The following is a 17,269-nucleotide window of genomic DNA, read 5'->3' on the forward strand; positions in this document are numbered from 1 at the left end:
ATCCAAGAGGCAGCACACACTGCAATAAACAGCCTGCAAAGAGATGAATTAACAAGAGGGAGAAATTCAGAGTCGAGTCAGTGAATTCCCCAAGTGGGTGCTGTGGAGTTTTTGAGCACTGTCCATGCAGCATCACCTGCACTCCTGGTGCCCTGCAGCAGCAGATGGTCCCTGCAGCAATCAGGGAGGAATGGTTTCCTCCTGACCACTTTCACACTCGCTCTCAAGTGACAGGCACTAAATCCTGACATAAATCACTCACGCCTGCTCCATCTACCCACCCTCCACACAGAACAGGGATGTGTCAGCCTGTTTCCTCCTATTTGAGCAGCAATCCTGTGTCCTGTGCTTCCCAACGTGCTTTAATAAACGTTCAGACCAGCCTTTCATGCTCAGCAGTTGATTGATAGCAATTAGTTGGCACTGACAAGGATATTGCTTGATGTGACAGACCAACAAAACACACCAATTTGTGCCAAGAAAATGTGTTCAAAAAAGGTGGTACATCTATAGCTCTAACAGGGCTCCTGCACTAAAAAATTAAATGTAATGAGCATGTTCAGTATAAATAAGGGAAAGTGGCACCTCACTGCAGGGCTGTATATGGATTTAATAAGCTGCACAAGTCCTGCTACAGGACAGGCATGGTGGTTTGGGGTTTTTTTAAATCATTGCTGTAATAAGAGTATCAAGGCAAAATTCAGTTTTATGCTAACAACGCAACTTCATTACCTTCGTTTTATCTCTGCACCTAACACCACTTTCAGCTAGGCCAAGTCATTCAATTTAAGTGATTTTATATGCCAATAGTGTTGTTAAATAGCAGGCAGGAAAAGACACAGTTCAATTGTCATGCATGTCAGGAGTCTGGCACACACTCCCTTGGAGATTTAAACTTCTCTTTAAAGGAGAGCAATTAAACTGTTCATGAGGAAAGGAACACCAACATCATTCCTACACTGAAAAGCTGCACCCATTTCAAACTAAACTGGTGTCAACAGCAACAGACTCGTATTTTTTTGTGTGTTGTACTTAAAATTAAGATGTTCCTAACTGACAAATCTAAACAAAAAGACCATTCTTATCAGCTCTGTTTGCACACATTCCAAGTACAGCTGCACTGACTTAGCTGCAGGAGTCTAAATTCACCCATTAGGTTAAATATTATGCAGATTTTCCATGTGGACACAGCATGTAGTGGATCCCAGATGTGCAAAATCTTAGGGCCTGACTCTACAAACTGCTCACCACTCTGTGGAAGCAAAAACCATCGAGGATTCTCACAGTTATTTGAAAGAACACATTCAATTTCCAACCAGTCAGCACAGGAAGAGTCATGTCCCAGTTGTGGAATGCAGGAAAGGGCACTGGAAGGGGATGAGGCACCTGCAGCCCCTCTATCCACCAGCAACAGCATTTCAAAACTACAGCAAGACAGTCTGTGCCAGGGCAGGATATAAACCTGCACACACTCTGTGGGAGCTCCCAGCTCTCCCCCTGGACAGGCTGGGGAAGAGAAGAAAGTTCCCTGTTGGAGGAGATGCAGAATTGTAGGACAGGAAGGAACCACTTGGCCAAGGACGTGTGTTGTGACTGGACGTCCCCCAGACTGGGGCAGGTTTCTGTGGTTTCCTGCAGACAGTTGTGACTGACACAACCAGAAAAACCTCCTCCTTCCCCTTCCTGTCTCATGACCTTTAGTACCACTTGTTCAGGTTTACTGTGTGTTACCATTTCTGAAGCACACTCTGAGTTGGAAAGACAAAAAAAAACATTCTTAACTCAGGAGGGTCAGATAGTGAAAAATGCTGGGGGAGTTTTCCTTATCTACCACAAGTACCAACTGTTCTGACTCTTCCAAGATAAAAGGAAAATAATTTTGTAGTATTTATTTGCAGCTTTCTACTACTACTAGACACCTTCCCAGTATGTCTAGATGAACATGCCCTGAGTGTGAGAAGTTTCACAGATACTTATTTACCTGAATTTCACTCAGCCAAACTTCTGGATTTACAGTTACACTTTTAGACTCAAGTTCTGGGAAGCATTGCTAGTCAGGTCAGATCAGTATTCTAATGTGAAGCATCTTTAAAGCACATGGTAAATCTTAATCATTTTAAGTCCCTAAGAGAATTATCCTAAGCAACTTCTAAAATTATGTCCTGAGAATTGGGATTTCAAAGTAAGCATTTCTAATCTTCCATGCATCATTAGAAACCCTCCGGCCCTCAAAACTAACCCTGCCATGCTCCCCTTGGCTACAATACATTTTGGTTTAATTCCCCACTTCTGGAATCCAGGCCCACCTGGAGTACTAGCTTAGCCTAGGTAGTGATATTTTAATTTCCATGTCATTATAACCAGGCAAAAATGGTGGCTGCATTTCCAGCTTCCTTAGCAATCCACTGTGACAAGGCAAGGCTGCCAGGATGGCAGCAACAACTGCAGATTCCAAAGGGAAATTGTTGGTTCAGACAAAGCTCAGCCAGCAGAGCCATCACCTCCTCCTTGGTGAGGCTCAGCCCCTGGAACTCGAGCACTGGGAGTGAAGCTGTGAGCAGATTTGCATGGCATTCCGAGCTCCTCAGCAGGACACTATATTGAGCATAAACTGGCTGTTTTAATAAAAATTGCTTGGCAACAGGGGTTTGTATAATACAAACATTTCTACATAAAAACCCAAGGTAGCTTTCTCATGTGATTACAGCCGGGTCCACTGTAATGCAGACCAGATGTGCCTTCTGCATTCCAGCATATTTGTTAATCTGGAGGTTCTGTGCTGTGTGGGAGGAAAAAACAGTTTATAGAATGATTCACATTAACCAGGTATGGCTGGTTTAAAATGCTCTTTATTACTCAGAAACAGAAATTAATCAGGTTCTCTTCTTTAGAAAAAAGACATCGGTCTTTTATCACCCATCACTTTAAAAACATTCCATGTTCACAGCTGAACTTTCCTTGTATTTTATTCTTGCTCCTGGTTTCAGACACTGCTCTCTGACTTGTGTTGTAGTTGTTTGAACACCTTGAGCCCCCTCCTGCCCTGCCCTGGATGGAGTTGCCTGCCCGCTCTGTTTTCAGCACGAAACCCTCGTGGCATTTGGGTAATGCACTAAGTGCATCTGTCAGATGTTACTCCTGTCACATCTGGGCAGCTGGAACTTTCACCCTGGCAGAGAGGGATGGCCACGGAGCTCAGTGGGAGGAGCTGTGACTGCACACAACGTGCAAGTCAGCAGAAGACAAAGCCTTATATAGTTATTCCAAGTTTTACTTTCCTTTGGTGTAATTCAGAGAAGTATCAGATCTGCTGAATCATTGATGTGTTTACCCCTTAATGTCATGTGCTCCTGTGTCAGCATTGCCCAGAACTGCTCCAGAGACAACACCTCATCTCTCTCAAAAGGACTTCATGCCTTGTTCAGAACAGCACACCCCAAAATCTTCATGTTCATGTTTTCCTCCAAGGTCTGCTGCTGCAGTAGAACAACTTTTATAAGCTAATAATTGTGTTCAGGAAAAAAAAAAAAAAAAGAGTAACCAGCCAGACTGCCTTTGCCAGCTCATTGTTTGCCTGCTCCATCTGAGCCTGGCAAAGTTGGGGTTGTGTTCGATTCCTGCATTCCCTGACAAAGTTGGGGTTGTGTTTAATTCCTGTATTCCCTGACAAAGTTGGGGTTGTGTTTGATTCCTGCATTCCCTGACAAGGCTGAAGCCCTGTTTGATTCCTGTATTCCCTGAAAAGTTAAGGCTGTGTTTGTGCTTAATTCTCGTGTTCCTGGCAAGGCTGAAGCCCCGTTTAAATCCCGTATTCCTGGCAGGGCTGAGTCCCGGCGCTGCCCAGCCCGCTCCCGCACGGAGAGCTCGGGCAGGGGTAGGAGGGGCTCCCGGACAAGCCATTTTACAGTCTCTCGGCATTCCAGCCCGCTGCCTAATTCCCATCTTAGGAAGAAAAAAAGAAGGGGGAGAGGACAGGCTGAACTTTTGACCTGCAGCGCAGACACCCAACCAGAGCAGAGAAGAGCCATAAAGGTGTCTGTGCAGGGCCGGGATCTCACGACAATCGTCTGCAGCTTGTTTCCTCACCATCCTCCTCAGAAAAAAAATGTTGATTACTTGTTTTATGATTGCCAGATGGTGGACTCTACTGAGAGCCTTCTTCATCCCCGTGACTGCCTGACCCCACATAAAACTGGAAGGGGCCGAGCCTTTCCCTGCCCATCCCACACAGAGACCTCCGAACCTTAAAGAAGCCGACCCCATTTGTACCGGCGTTGTTTCCAATTCTGTGTAAGGAATTCACACCCGCATTTAGAACCAGCCCTTCGTAAAACATGGCACTACACCATAAGTGCACTGCAAGCCCAGCAGGGGAACACGCATGAGCTCCAGGAGGGGATTTAAAGCCCGGTACTGCACAAGGGGTGGAGATGCTCTTAGGGATGAGCATTTCACAGCTATTCTCTTTGACTGCTGCGCACTGAGTGAACATAATCGCACACAAGGAAAGCAAAAATGCAGTTTTAAAGATACTGGCTTGTGGACACACATTAAAGAATCCCAACACCTATTCCAGAATAGGCCATGTGCACCGGTCCAAATAAAAGGCATTTTATGCCATAGTGCCCAGGGAGCTTCCATAGCAGAGTCAACTTTTATTACCAGAATCCCAGGCAAGGAGCTGCTCTGGAAGACTTGACCTCTTATTTTTCTTCCCACTGCCCTCAGTTTCGCCACATGAACAAGCTCCAGATTTCCAGCAGTGCCTGCCTGGGCCAAGACTGAGCAACACCACAGAGCCCAGAGCAGGAGGGAACACAGCTCCCATTCCTGCTTCAACTGCAGCTCTCTCCTGTTAGCCTTAACTGCCCAGATTCTTCTCCCCTGAATCCTTTTTTTCCTCTTGCTCTACGCCATCACCATAACCATCCAACTTGTGAATCCAGCTTCTTTCAATACATTCAGCTGCAATGATTTTTACTGCTAAAAAAACCTGGACAGCAAGGGTTCTTCCCACAGGATTATGAAGCTGAAGACACTCCTGCCCTGGTTAATCTGCAGCAGGTGGGATCTCTGCTGTCCCACTGCAAATGCCAGCAGGGCCATACAAGCAAATATGGTTTAAGATGCCATTCTCCCAGCTGGGAGTGTGCACACCCTCCTGCTGATCCCCCTCGGCTGAGGATTCCAATGCCAGGGACTGCTTGGCTATAATTCACTTTTCCAGTACTCAGTCAGAATTAGCTTTTCACTGGAGACAGCACTGGTAAAACGGAGAGCTGACAAACTCAAGGGAGGGAAGTCCCTTAAGGCTCTTAAACACAAACTTCCCAACTCAAGAAGCCCTTAAGGCACCCATGACTGGTGGGAATATGTACTGGGAAAAGCATTTCTGCACACTCAGCCCAGTCCTTTCCTTCACTTGTCCACTGCTGTCCACTTTCCTAGTCAGGGGACAGGGGTAGGTGGATGAGCAGAATGATGATTCTCACACACCACAGCTGATGAAGCATTTCTCCTTCTAACTCCAGCAGTTCACACTCAGAGCTGAGTTGCTTGGCCTTATTCCGTTTTCATTCCCTCCTTCTCCCATTCCTCCCTCTGCCATTTTAACTGATAAACCCCCAAAGTTCACAACCTCACTGTCCTAGGATTCCCCTCAGATATGGCATCCTCCCCCACATCAGTGATAAATAAGATTTACAGGGATGGTGACTGCATCATCCCCTAATCTCCCCCCGACATACCAACAAGCCATAAAGTTTAGTGTGACCCCCTTTCTGGGGTTGTTTACAATACAATCCTGCTTCAGCTTCTGTCTTGAATAGCTATCACGAAGGTCACTTGGACCTAATTGCTCTGGGTGCCTCCTAATGACCACAAATAGCACCTTTTTAATGAGCAGAGAAGGGGGAGAAAGAAAGAAAGTGAAAAAGAAAAGAATCCAGCCTTTCAAACCCAGAGAAAGCCTCAACTCTGTGCTTCTCAATTACACACAACTTTAACTTCTGCTGAACTTTACTAGAATATGCACAGGCAGGAACTCAGAAGGTATCTTAATTTTTATCACCCAGATTTAATTAGGGGATTGATTCTCCTCTCACATACTTCAGTTGGATTTTATTGCTCTCTCTTCTCCCTTAGGTGTTGTCTTTAGTGTGGTTCAGAACAAGATCTCACCACAGCAGCACAGAATCACCAGTACTGGGAGGAAGCCACAGCCACACAAGCAAAATCAGGACTTCAGGTTGTTTTAGGGAGAAATTTACATGTGGATTGTTCAGGCTCAATCACCATTTAAATGTTATTTTTCTTATATGGATTCATCCTGTTCTGATAAAAAAATTTCTAAAAAGACACAAACCCAGAAGAATTTGGAATGCTCATTATTTTTCTTTTCCTTGTGATCCTGATCTGACTCTGTAAATAACAAGCCCAAATGCTTGCAGGAATCCTCAGGTAACCCATCACAGAACAAAATCAAACCCACAGTACAGTATTTGCTACATCAGACAACTTCAAACACATTTCTGTAAGCTTGATACAACAGAATTAAAACTGTAAATAACTCAGTAATGAGGGCCCAAAAAGCAATGAATATAATGGTCAATGCAGTCCAATATTCCATAAGGAACAGAACCAAAAAATATGAGCACAGTTTCCCAACTGTCCCACTTGGGGATGAATTTACTTCATCTCAGATTTTTGAAGTACACACTGTTCTGGAAGGGAGAATTTCTTTGGGAAATTCAGCTTCATCCTTGCTGGCCCTCCCCCTTTCCCTACTTCCAGATAAATTGAAGCATTTCTAATTCTGTTCCCATGATGGAGTTTTCCTTACTCACTACTATGACAAAGGATACATTATTTTGGCCATACTGAGTTCTTTTGCTATTTCTTGTAAAACCTCCACCAAATTGAGAAGTAAATTCTTTGCACACCTTTTTTCCTGCCATTTTTGGTTTAGGATTTTGTATTCTGTTTTTCTTTTCGTGTAACATCTGGTCAGCAGAAGGGCTGATCCACCCCTCTTCTTTACTGCATGCATGTAACTCACATCCCAACACTAAATACAGACCACATGAATCCTTCCAACACTGCCAGAGAGGCTGATACTCTTAAAATACTTATAAAAATGCAGGAAGTTATTTACTGAATTTAACATGCACTTTGCCTATAAATGAGTTAACACCAGGGGGAAAAAAAGAAGGGTTTTTTATTAATTAACACAGGGCTGGGAAACATTTTGAGAAAGGGGAATGTGGAATGTGGATACCTTTTATAGTGGCGCCTGAATAAAACTGGAAGTCTTAAAAAATTAGGAATTTACCTAAACAACCCTTACTTTTCTTTAGCAAAAGGATAAATCATCCCAAAACTAGCCAAACCCAGGAGGGACATGAGCCAGTCCAACTATGTACAGCTGAACCACAGGAAAGGGACATGAATTCAAGGCTCACTATAAAGAAAGATATGTAAAGTTTGAGTTTATTCACAGTGAATTCTTGTTATCATTAAGAGGTTTAGGTAAATAAATCCTTCAGCATCTTCTCTATACAGTAACATCCCACCAGCACCTCTCATTGAATTAAATGCTGGTTTGGACAGCCTGTTTCTGCAGAAAGCTCTCCTAACATGCACTGCCATCCCACAAAAAAGTGGAATACAGTTTAGGGGAAAACCAGAGCTAAACACAATTTCCATTTTACAAGGCAGCACTTTATGGGAAGGACACTGAGATGTGTCAATCTGGTGCTGTGCAATCCCCCCCCTGTTATTTACACTCGTCAGAAACTCTACTTTGAATTCAGCTCAAGGCGTTTTGACATTCATCCAAACTTTCATCTTTCCAGCACTGAGGTTGGTTTCTGGATTTTCTACTTCTTCAAAGAGGCACCATGTTACCAAACAGGATCCTGCTTAGGTTTTTTTTTTTTTTTTTTTCTGTGTACAAAGGGCAATAATAAGTGTTTCCAAGAGCTCACCAGGCCAAAGGCAGCACATGGATTTTCTCCACATGGGCAGCTCCCAAGGTCCCCCCAGACTGCACGGGATGCCTGGGAGCTGCCAGGGCATCCTCCTCATGGACCACATGGGATTGTGACACCCAGCTTTCATCCAGGTCTGGAGATACAACAGGGAGGTCAGAACATCACGCTGGGGGCAAAGGCTGCGTGCCAGGAGGGAAAGCTCAGGACACAGCACAGCCTGGACTGCAGGGTTCTAATTGCAGGTCCAGCAGAAAACTTCTTGTGTGGCCACAGACAAGCCGTGGGGTGTTCTCTATCTCAGTTTGCTCCTCGGAGGAGCGGATAAAATAAAACTCTTTGTCAGGGGTCACACAATGGCTGTTTAACATATGTAAATGTTCCAACAGTCTCCAGCAAACTAAGCGGGGAAGGCAAAGCACTGCTGGGGGTGTTGCTGTAAGTGGGTCCCCACAGGCTGGGATGTCACTGGGGCAGCCATCTGAACGCTGAGCACACCCAGGTCTCTTCAAATGCAAAAGCAGAGCGCTGTGGAAGGATTGTGTTCCTATCGCGCCTCCCGTCGCAGCCCTGCCTTCCCTTGCCCTTAAATCCCCGCGCAGCAGCTCCGCCTGCGTGTGCCAAAGAGCACGGCCGGCCTGTCCTGCTGAAAAACGGCTCCAACAAATCCTTCCAGACAGCATCAGAGAGGAGAGGAGACACCACGGGATCAAAACAGGCACCTGGAGTGACCTCTCCTGCTCGGAGACAGTTACATAAGGCCGGAGTGGGAAGCGCCAGGAATGCGGCACAGGAGGGAGGAAGCGCTGGGGCTCCTGCAGCTCATCCAGGCAGGTGCTGCTCCAGCTCTGTCCTGCCACAGAAACACTCACCAGCACAGGGCACCCCTGCCCCAAACCAGCTAGCACCACCCATGCCAGAAGAGACACACTGGATGGGGAAGTGAAGCCTGTTCTGTATGAGAGCGCTGAGGAGCTGCACCTGAACAAAACACACCTGGTGGATGTTCAGACCCAGCCCAGGATCCCCCAGCTCAGGGATGAGAAGCCCCCAGACAGAACATCAATACCTGACATTAATACCTGCAGCATGTCTGCTCCTGCTGGAACCAGCTCCTCTGCCCAAGGACAGTGTGTAAGAAGTGTTGGAGGGGCTGAGGGACACGCTCCAGTTCTGTGGCTCATTAAGCATATGCCTCTGACTCAGGCATTTGGAAAACTGTGTGCCAGTATCAAAATAAACCAGGCATAAAAAAAAAAAGAAAAAAAAAGAAGAAGTAACACCTTTTGAACTCATCTATGCAAGTAAAAAGTGAACATGCTGAACCAAGATTTACCAAGAGTTTTGGTTTATTCATTTTGTTTTCTGAGTATCTCCACAGTCTTAATGGGGAGTGGCAAAGGGCATCCTAAAGATCTTAAACACTCTTTATCCTGTAGAGACCCAAAATAGCATCTTGTGATGTACTTGTGAAATTCTAAAGAAGTCACACAAAAGCCCAGAAGCCACAGGCAGGGGAAAATGGAGCACAGCAACACAACTTATGATTGCAGGACCAGGGGAACATGCAGGAGAGAGACACATTTCATTCCCTGAGTCATACATGGGAGCCTGGGAACAGCAGGCTTGGAAGAACTTTTAAAGGCACTTTTAAAGAAGGGGCAGGGGCTTTCCCAGCACTGACCTGCCACCAGTAAATCACTGAGTTTGCTGGATTTTTACTGCCACTAACACTGCCCTGCTCGAGAGGCTCCACAGCTCTCATCAGGATCTGACTGTAATTGCAAGCTGCTCCCAGAAGATCCTCGGGCACAGATCAAAGAGTGCTGAACACTTTTAAAGGCTTTAGCCAGGGACCTGTGCTGTGGATAATTTAATTAACAGTTCAGCATCCAACATATGACTGCAGCCAACTCTGATACTACAAGTCTTCAGCCCCTTGGAGAACAACCTAGGAATATTCTAGGAGAGAGAATGCACCTCCTCTTGCCTACTGAGGCCAGTAAGTGAAACATCTCTGTGCTTCCTCTCCTTGTTCTTCTCCTTATTTTGGAAGTGTTCCCTTTATTACATGAAGGAAACATTTTTTCCCCAAAGATTTTCCTCAAAGGACTGAAATCCAGGCTGCCCCACTGCCCATCCAACTGCAGCCATCCAAGCTCTGGGATGTTAAATTAATGCTTGATGTTAGTCAGAAGGGCCCTGAACCATGGTTTAGAGCCCCAGGGCACTTTCAGAGATGTTCTAAGAGTCATTGCTGAACCAAGCCTGCTTACAAGAATGGACCATGAGGTATTTCTCAAGCTTTTCAAATAGAGTTCACTAGAACCTGCTGACCTCCACCCTTGAAGAGGAAAGAGCAAAATGAACCAACAAAAGAGGGACAGGAGAGACTCCTCCTCGTTAAAACCCCGTTTCTGTATAAACAGAACTGGCTCTTTCAATCTGCATTCAGGTAGTTCTGCTTTTGCTCAGTTCAGATGGGAAATGGATAGAAAATGGAGAGACAAACCATGTGAAGAACTTCCATGGCCCCTGTGGAAAGCCACCTGCTAAGGTCCTTCAACCATCCTTAGGTGAACTCCATGGATTTTGGCTCATTTGAAGCAATATATGAAGGAGAGTAGGTTGCTGAATTTTATTCTCTCAGGAGAGCAGCACAAGGCTGTGTGACTGAGAAACAGGGAGTAGTGAAGTTACCTTGCTTTCTCCATGAAAACATGAACTCCATGCTCCCAGTTTCTCCATAGTCACACAGAATTTTCAGAGGCTCAGTGGAGTTCACAATTTCCAATCTTATATAGCAAGTGAGAGATGAAACAGAACAGATTTTTCTTCAAAGCAACTACTAATGTGAAATTACTTTCATCACATCAAATTTTGGCATCAAGTGCAAAGAGAGATCTAAAACCTCAACTCCATCGCCATGCACAAATAGAAGATAGGAGCTTCGTTTCACTATCATTTTATCCAAACAGATGATGCCTTATCCCATCACAGCCACACAGCAATGCCATAAATCAAGGAGGAAAAACTTGATGGACCTTGCTCTGTGCTCAGCTATCCATCAGCAAATCCATTTACATCAGTAGAAATAAAGGGTGTCAGAAAGGACAGATTTGGGCTGTCACTGCTTACCAGCTGCGTGGTACATCGAGAAATGAAAGTTTTGAAAGAGCTGCTTGAGAAATACCTTTCAATATTGGCAATTTTAGAATGTGGACATCTGGTACTTTTTGAAGAGCAAGTCAACACCAGGCACATCCAGCTGCACACACAAACTCATGGGGGCTGCTGAAACTCAGAGGCAAAGAGCAAATCCTGCTGTGGCTCTGTGGTGCCCACCCTGCCCTGGTGCAGTGGCACAGGCTGTCCCTGTGCTGTCTCTGCCCTGTTTCCTCAATGCCACACAAAGCACAAGTGACATCTCGCTGGCACGAGCTGACTGCCAGCGTGCCCATCAGAGCATTGAACTCTGCAGATCCATGTGAATATGGATTTCAGAGTCACTATTGTTTTCCCCTCCCTGTAGAGGGAAGGGATTCCCCATCCCCCATGGCTGCACAGCCCTCTCCACCTCATTTCCATCTGGCTGACGCTGCACTAACGCTGATGCTCCAGCTGGATCCCACAGTATTGTCTTGAACATTGTGTTCCAGCCGAGCTGCACTGGAGGAGCCTCCAGCACAAACCCCGGGGTTTTGTGGGCACATGGCCCTGGTACTGCCCAGGGCTGGCTGCTGGAGCAGGGACAGCCTGGGAGCAGGGCTGCTGCCTCATGGAACACGGCCAGTTGTTGTGCTCCGGGGGTTTTGTTTGGGTTTGCAGACACTGCTTCTTTTCACAGCACGCAGACAAACGGGGAGACTCTCCCTGGCTCCCTAATGAGAGGGGGTTTGCTGCTAAAGCCTTCCCACACTCTGCCAGTGCTTCACCAACAGTGATTTCAGAGCAGGGTTCTTTGGAATAGGTGAGCCCACAGCACTCAGGTCACACACAGCTCCCTATATTTGCATTTTCCCTCTCCCCCAGTGAAATACAGGAGAGCCTCGGGCCACAACAGAAGCCAAAAATCTGGCTCCCAGTTCAGTTACCAAAAACACCATAAAGCAGCAGCTGGCATTTGGGGGGGCACACAGGTTCTTTCAGCTTCTCCAGGCAGAAAACTCAACACCTTCTAAGAGTTAACAGGACTGGGCTGCTTAATGCTTCACCCTCATCAAACATGGTAAGAGGCCTCCCATGCTGGAAACTCCTATGACCCAGTTAAATACAGTGACCCAATTCTGTTATGACAGGAATGAAGCCCTTCTAATTTTCTCCAACAAGAATCATTTCAACTAAACAAATCCATTCCAGTCAAATCAGCCCTCGCACAGAACAGAAATCTGCAAAATTCCTTTTTTATTGCCACAGACTCACCCTTTCACAGGGCCATTCATGTCAGTACATCTTCAAGCACTTTACAAATTAAGAAAGCACATTTAATATAAAGTAATTGCCCACATTTAAATTCCCCTCTTGCTTTCAAAGGTAAGAATTCCAACCTCAAACCAGGAGACCTTTCCAGTAAGCATCTGCAGTGCTGCAGTGGTGCTTTCCAGGCAATACTTTTCCCAGTAAATGTACAGACTATTTCTCACTTACACTCAACTCCCTTTGTCAGCTGAGTAGAAGGGAATGCACAGGTGCCATGAAATGAGTGTAAGCATATTGGAAAGTATCTCTGGTACATCCCAAAAAGATCCTCTGTGAAAGATGCCTGACCTTTGCTCAGCAGAATCAGGTGCTAAGTGACACAGATCTCCCCAATGTGACAAGGTGAAGCCAGCCACAAATACAGAGAGGAAGTGTCAATCAGGGCACTTGTGTTTCAAACCACAAAACAAAGTATTTATTTATTCAAACCCTTTTTTAATACTGTGGAAAGTTCTGATTTACACCTCTACCTGATGCCTACTGATAATGCAATTTAAAAATGAATAAAATAAAAATTTTCAAACCTATTATTTTCAAATTATCAACAAGTCAGGGTGGAAGGAGGGGGAGGAAAAAGGAACAGGTCACACCAGATTTTTTAGCCTTCCAACAATCCCCACCAGCCACAACACCTGGGTGTTTAGTGCAGGTCACCCCAGTGTGCTCCTACAGCCCTTCCAGGATCAGTGATGTGTTGGGGTAGAAGAACCCACAGAACCATGAAAAACAACAAAACCTCCTTCAAATGGACAGAATCCAGCCAGCAATTCCTTCCTCTGCTGAAAATCAACCAGACTTTTGTGTGTAGCACCTTGCTTGCAATCTGGAAAAGGTTCTGTCCTCTATTAACAAAAAGTTTGAATTTCATTCCATCTTCCACCACTGAAAGTAACTTTTCTTTCTCCAGACAATAACCTGAATATGAGGCCAAACTGCACATAATTATTTTACATAATTATGTTTTACTAGTGAATAAATCCCCCATTAATTTATCACAGACCTCCCCTAAAATGTGTGAAAATCCACTGCATCTCTTGAACCACTCAGCTTGACAGAACATGTGGAAGAGCAGACTGCAGCACTCCAGAAATTTCTTACAGACTGGTAAGAACAACAGCAATGCTTAACTAATCCTACAGCCTTTTATATTTCTTCAAGTCACACATTCACTTCTTAATTCTTTATATCCATGTGGAGTGAACACCATGGGCTTTTAGAGAGGAGTGTTAAAAGTCCTGGCCAAAAACCACACACTCAAAGATGTCAGAAGAGGAGTTTATTCAGACCAGAGCTTAGACAGGTTTCTCTCTGACCTAAACCTGCCTTGCCAACACAGCAGACTAAATCCAAGATTGCTGGCTCTGAGCAGGGACAGATGTTATCTGAGAGCTGTCATTACACCACTGAGTCACATCACCTGAGAAGACCTCTGGACTGCAGGGCTGGGATGTTATTACAAAGCACATGGTACTCAGGTCTGTCTGCCTTTCAACAGCTGCAACCCAAACATGAAGTTCTACAGCAACCCCATCAAAAATTTTCCTTCCTTTTTTTTTTTTTTTTCATAGACAGCACAACAGAAACGGAACTAAATACTGGCAGAGCTCAAGAATAACATCCATAAAATCTTAAAAATTGATTCACAAATTCTTCATGTGACATCTGGGAAACACATTTATGATAAAATGAGCAGGGTTTGGCTCTATGGGCAGCAGCACCACAAGGTTGTGTTCCTCAGTTTCTGCCTAAGAACATTCTCCCTCCACACCCCAGATTTGTGATGGTCTCTTTTACAGCACTCCTGCCCTTTTCCCACTCTGCCTAAAAGATTCAATGAGATGAGGATCACGTCTCTCCTTTACAAACTGGAAACCCTCCCAGCTCTGAGCACCCTTTCTTGCAGCTGCACTGCAGAATTGATGAAAAGAGGAAGTTTTCCTTGACACCAGAGAGTGACACCAGGGAGACAGCACTTGTGCAACCTCCTTGTGGGGCTGTGCTCTTCATTTCCCTGTCAAAGCTCAGTCGTCAGGAATCAAAAATAAAACTGTAGCAAAATGTTTCAACATTATTTCTCCTCCCTCAGCAGTACGAGTTGCATTGTAGGATGTCACAAAAAGCTCTACAGAAAAATCCTACAGACTTAGTTTGACAGGAACCTTCCTAGGCCCCATCCCTAAAATGTCACCAGAAGGACTGCACATTCACAATAAATACATTTTTCTTTTAACACAGTGCTAATTAGAGGAGAAATTGTTTGGCACTTTCTCTTCTGAGTACGTCACCAGCTTCTGAGGACAACACTCCCTGTCTCTGCCACTGCCTAAATTCAGAGCAACCACAAGCCTGTAATGAGTAACGTGTGAAGGCCAAGGTGAGGTAACGTCTTGGCACCTTTCATACATATTCATAAAGAAACAACAACTCTCAGCACTAACACACTCCTGTCTATATGTAAAATGCTTCACAAAATTCCTCTGAAGAGCCTTGTTGGGCAGGGAGGTAAATATTGTTAGTCCTGTTCACAGAGAAGTGAGGTGACTTGCCAGGGAAGTAACTTGCCCAAGGTCAGCCAGTTAAGTGGTGTCAGGAGCTGGGACTATAAAAACCTGCTCTTGCCTCAATCTTCTGCCCTACCCACGGAGGCAGCATTACCTCCCTGCACCCTTGGTAATAACAATAACACCACCCATGAACAAGTTATACCTAGCAAACACCAAGTAATTCCAGAGGAGGGATGAATGAACTCCTATGTAGTTAATTCCAGGAGCTGATCCAGTCCAGGCCTGCCCACGAACAGAGGGAAATTCTTTCACATACACAGAAAGAAGAAAGAAAGACAAAGAAGAAAGACAGAAGTGAAGTGCTCCACATCAAGTGGAGCGTCGCGATGCCCGAGCAGGAGCTAAACCAGACTGACTGCCCCAAGGACAGAGCTGCCTCAACAGGGACACAGCTTTTCAAGTGCAGAAATCCCTCACTAACCTGACTTACCCTGCTCAGCCTCCAAGGTGTGCTTGTGGCTTTAAATATTTTCTTGTTGCTGCTTTGAAGGCAAGAACAGACACGATCTCCCAAGCACCCACTGCTCCGCAGTTGGGGGGAGGAGGAGGAGGAGGAGGTGAATACTGTAGCTAGCTGAGAACTGTCAGATTGTGTTTGCCATCAAGGAATGCCATTTCCCAATGCCTGAGTTTAACTCTGGAATGAGATGCACGCTGCTGCTGACCCCTGTGCTGCCACTCCATAGACTCCCTTATCTCATCAGCCCCTGAGCATCCCATCCTCACTCCTCCGCGTTCATGTTCCCAAACTGTCAATCTCCCCGCAGTGACTCACAAGGTTCTGAACCCACCATTCGCCTCTGAGTCTCACTATTTTTTCATACGAGTCCTTCTGGTTTAGATTGAGAGGCGTCTTATTCTCTTCTTAAATGTTAAAAACGAAATTAAAAAGAATCACTGAAAGCAATATGCCCTCAGCACAACAGCCTCCCTGAGAGCTCTGCATACTTCAAAGAAAAACACAAGAATCTAATTCTGCTCTCCAGTCAGAGTGCTGCAAATTAGGAATAATTCTGCTGAAGTCAATCAAGCCACAATCATTATAACAACCACTGCGAGCAAAAGTGAAGCAGGGCCTGCCTGTGGGCACATTTCAGGAGTGACAATAGATTAGAAAATACATGGCAAGGGTTTATTAAAGTTTAGGTCAGCTTAAAAGACTCTCGATGAACTCCCCTCCTAACCCACTGAAAACAAGAATTCTCTGTACCCACATTCTAATCCTCATTATTACACAGTGCCAGCACCACCTGTGCATTACTAACACACCTCTGAGAAGGTGGGGTGGTTGGAGATGGTTGCCAACCAAAATTCCAACACAGGCTTTGTTTGTCATCCCCACATGGCACGGATGTATCACCCACTGAGGATGGCTTCAGTTCTTTACCTTCTGCCACCTCCCAATTGGGATTATCCCACATTCAACCCAGGGCTCAGTTAAGGTGGTGTTTTTAAAACTGGTGGAATTCAGCCATTGGTAATGGAACTGTTTTAATGCTTTTTCACCCAATCCTACTGCAAGGAGGAGGAGGAGGAGAATGGAATACAGGCAGCTCCTCCCCAAAACATTCATTTTGGCATTTTGATATTCCTTAAACTACTGAGTAACCTGCCCAAAGTGGAAGGGGTTACAGCAAACCCAGCCTGCCTATTTTCCAGGGAGCACAGAACCAAACCCAAACATGCACATCCATACATTATTGGATTTGCTGGTTTAATCAGCAAGTACCAGTGACTCAATTAGCCTCTTAGCAGTGCCTAAATGGCACTAATTCAGCCCGCTGGCTGCTGCAGCACACATCTCCCAGGCTGTCCCTTTGGATTTAGCAGTAACAGCACGGCTATTCTTCTCCTGACAGCACCAGGGGCCCAGACAGTCTCCTGCTCTCTCTCTTTTCCTCTGTTCTGCCAACCACACAGAAAGAAAAGACCCCAGGGCTGACTGTGTGTGAGCGTTGAGTAGGAGGAAAAAGGAAGAGGGAGACACTATTTCTATTCATTTTACAGCTTCATCCATCAAAAGCCTTTCTAAAAAAATTGAAAAATGCATTTCCAGAAGCTCCTGGTTTAGACCAAGAGCCTAATAAGGTGTTTAAGACATGGACCCAAGCTCTAGCAGCCATATCTACTACACAAAAGTTCAACAAATTGCAGATGTACTTACAGAAGTACCATTTGATTTAACCCACACTCCCACCATTGTTCATCTGTTATTTATCTTTTTTGGGTTCAGGATAA

General features: G+C 45.2%; 1 protein-coding gene across 1 annotated transcript in view; it reads right to left on the reverse strand.

The window, feature by feature from the left end:
* SKI (SKI proto-oncogene) overlaps nucleotides 1-17,269 on the reverse strand; it is a 99,494-nt gene that overhangs the window by 62,098 nt on the left and 20,127 nt on the right. The window lies entirely within an intron of this gene.

The sequence above is a fragment of the Erithacus rubecula genome (assembly GCF_903797595.1).
Source record: "Erithacus rubecula genome assembly, chromosome: 24".
NCBI classification, from domain to species: Eukaryota; Metazoa; Chordata; class Aves; order Passeriformes; family Muscicapidae; genus Erithacus; species Erithacus rubecula.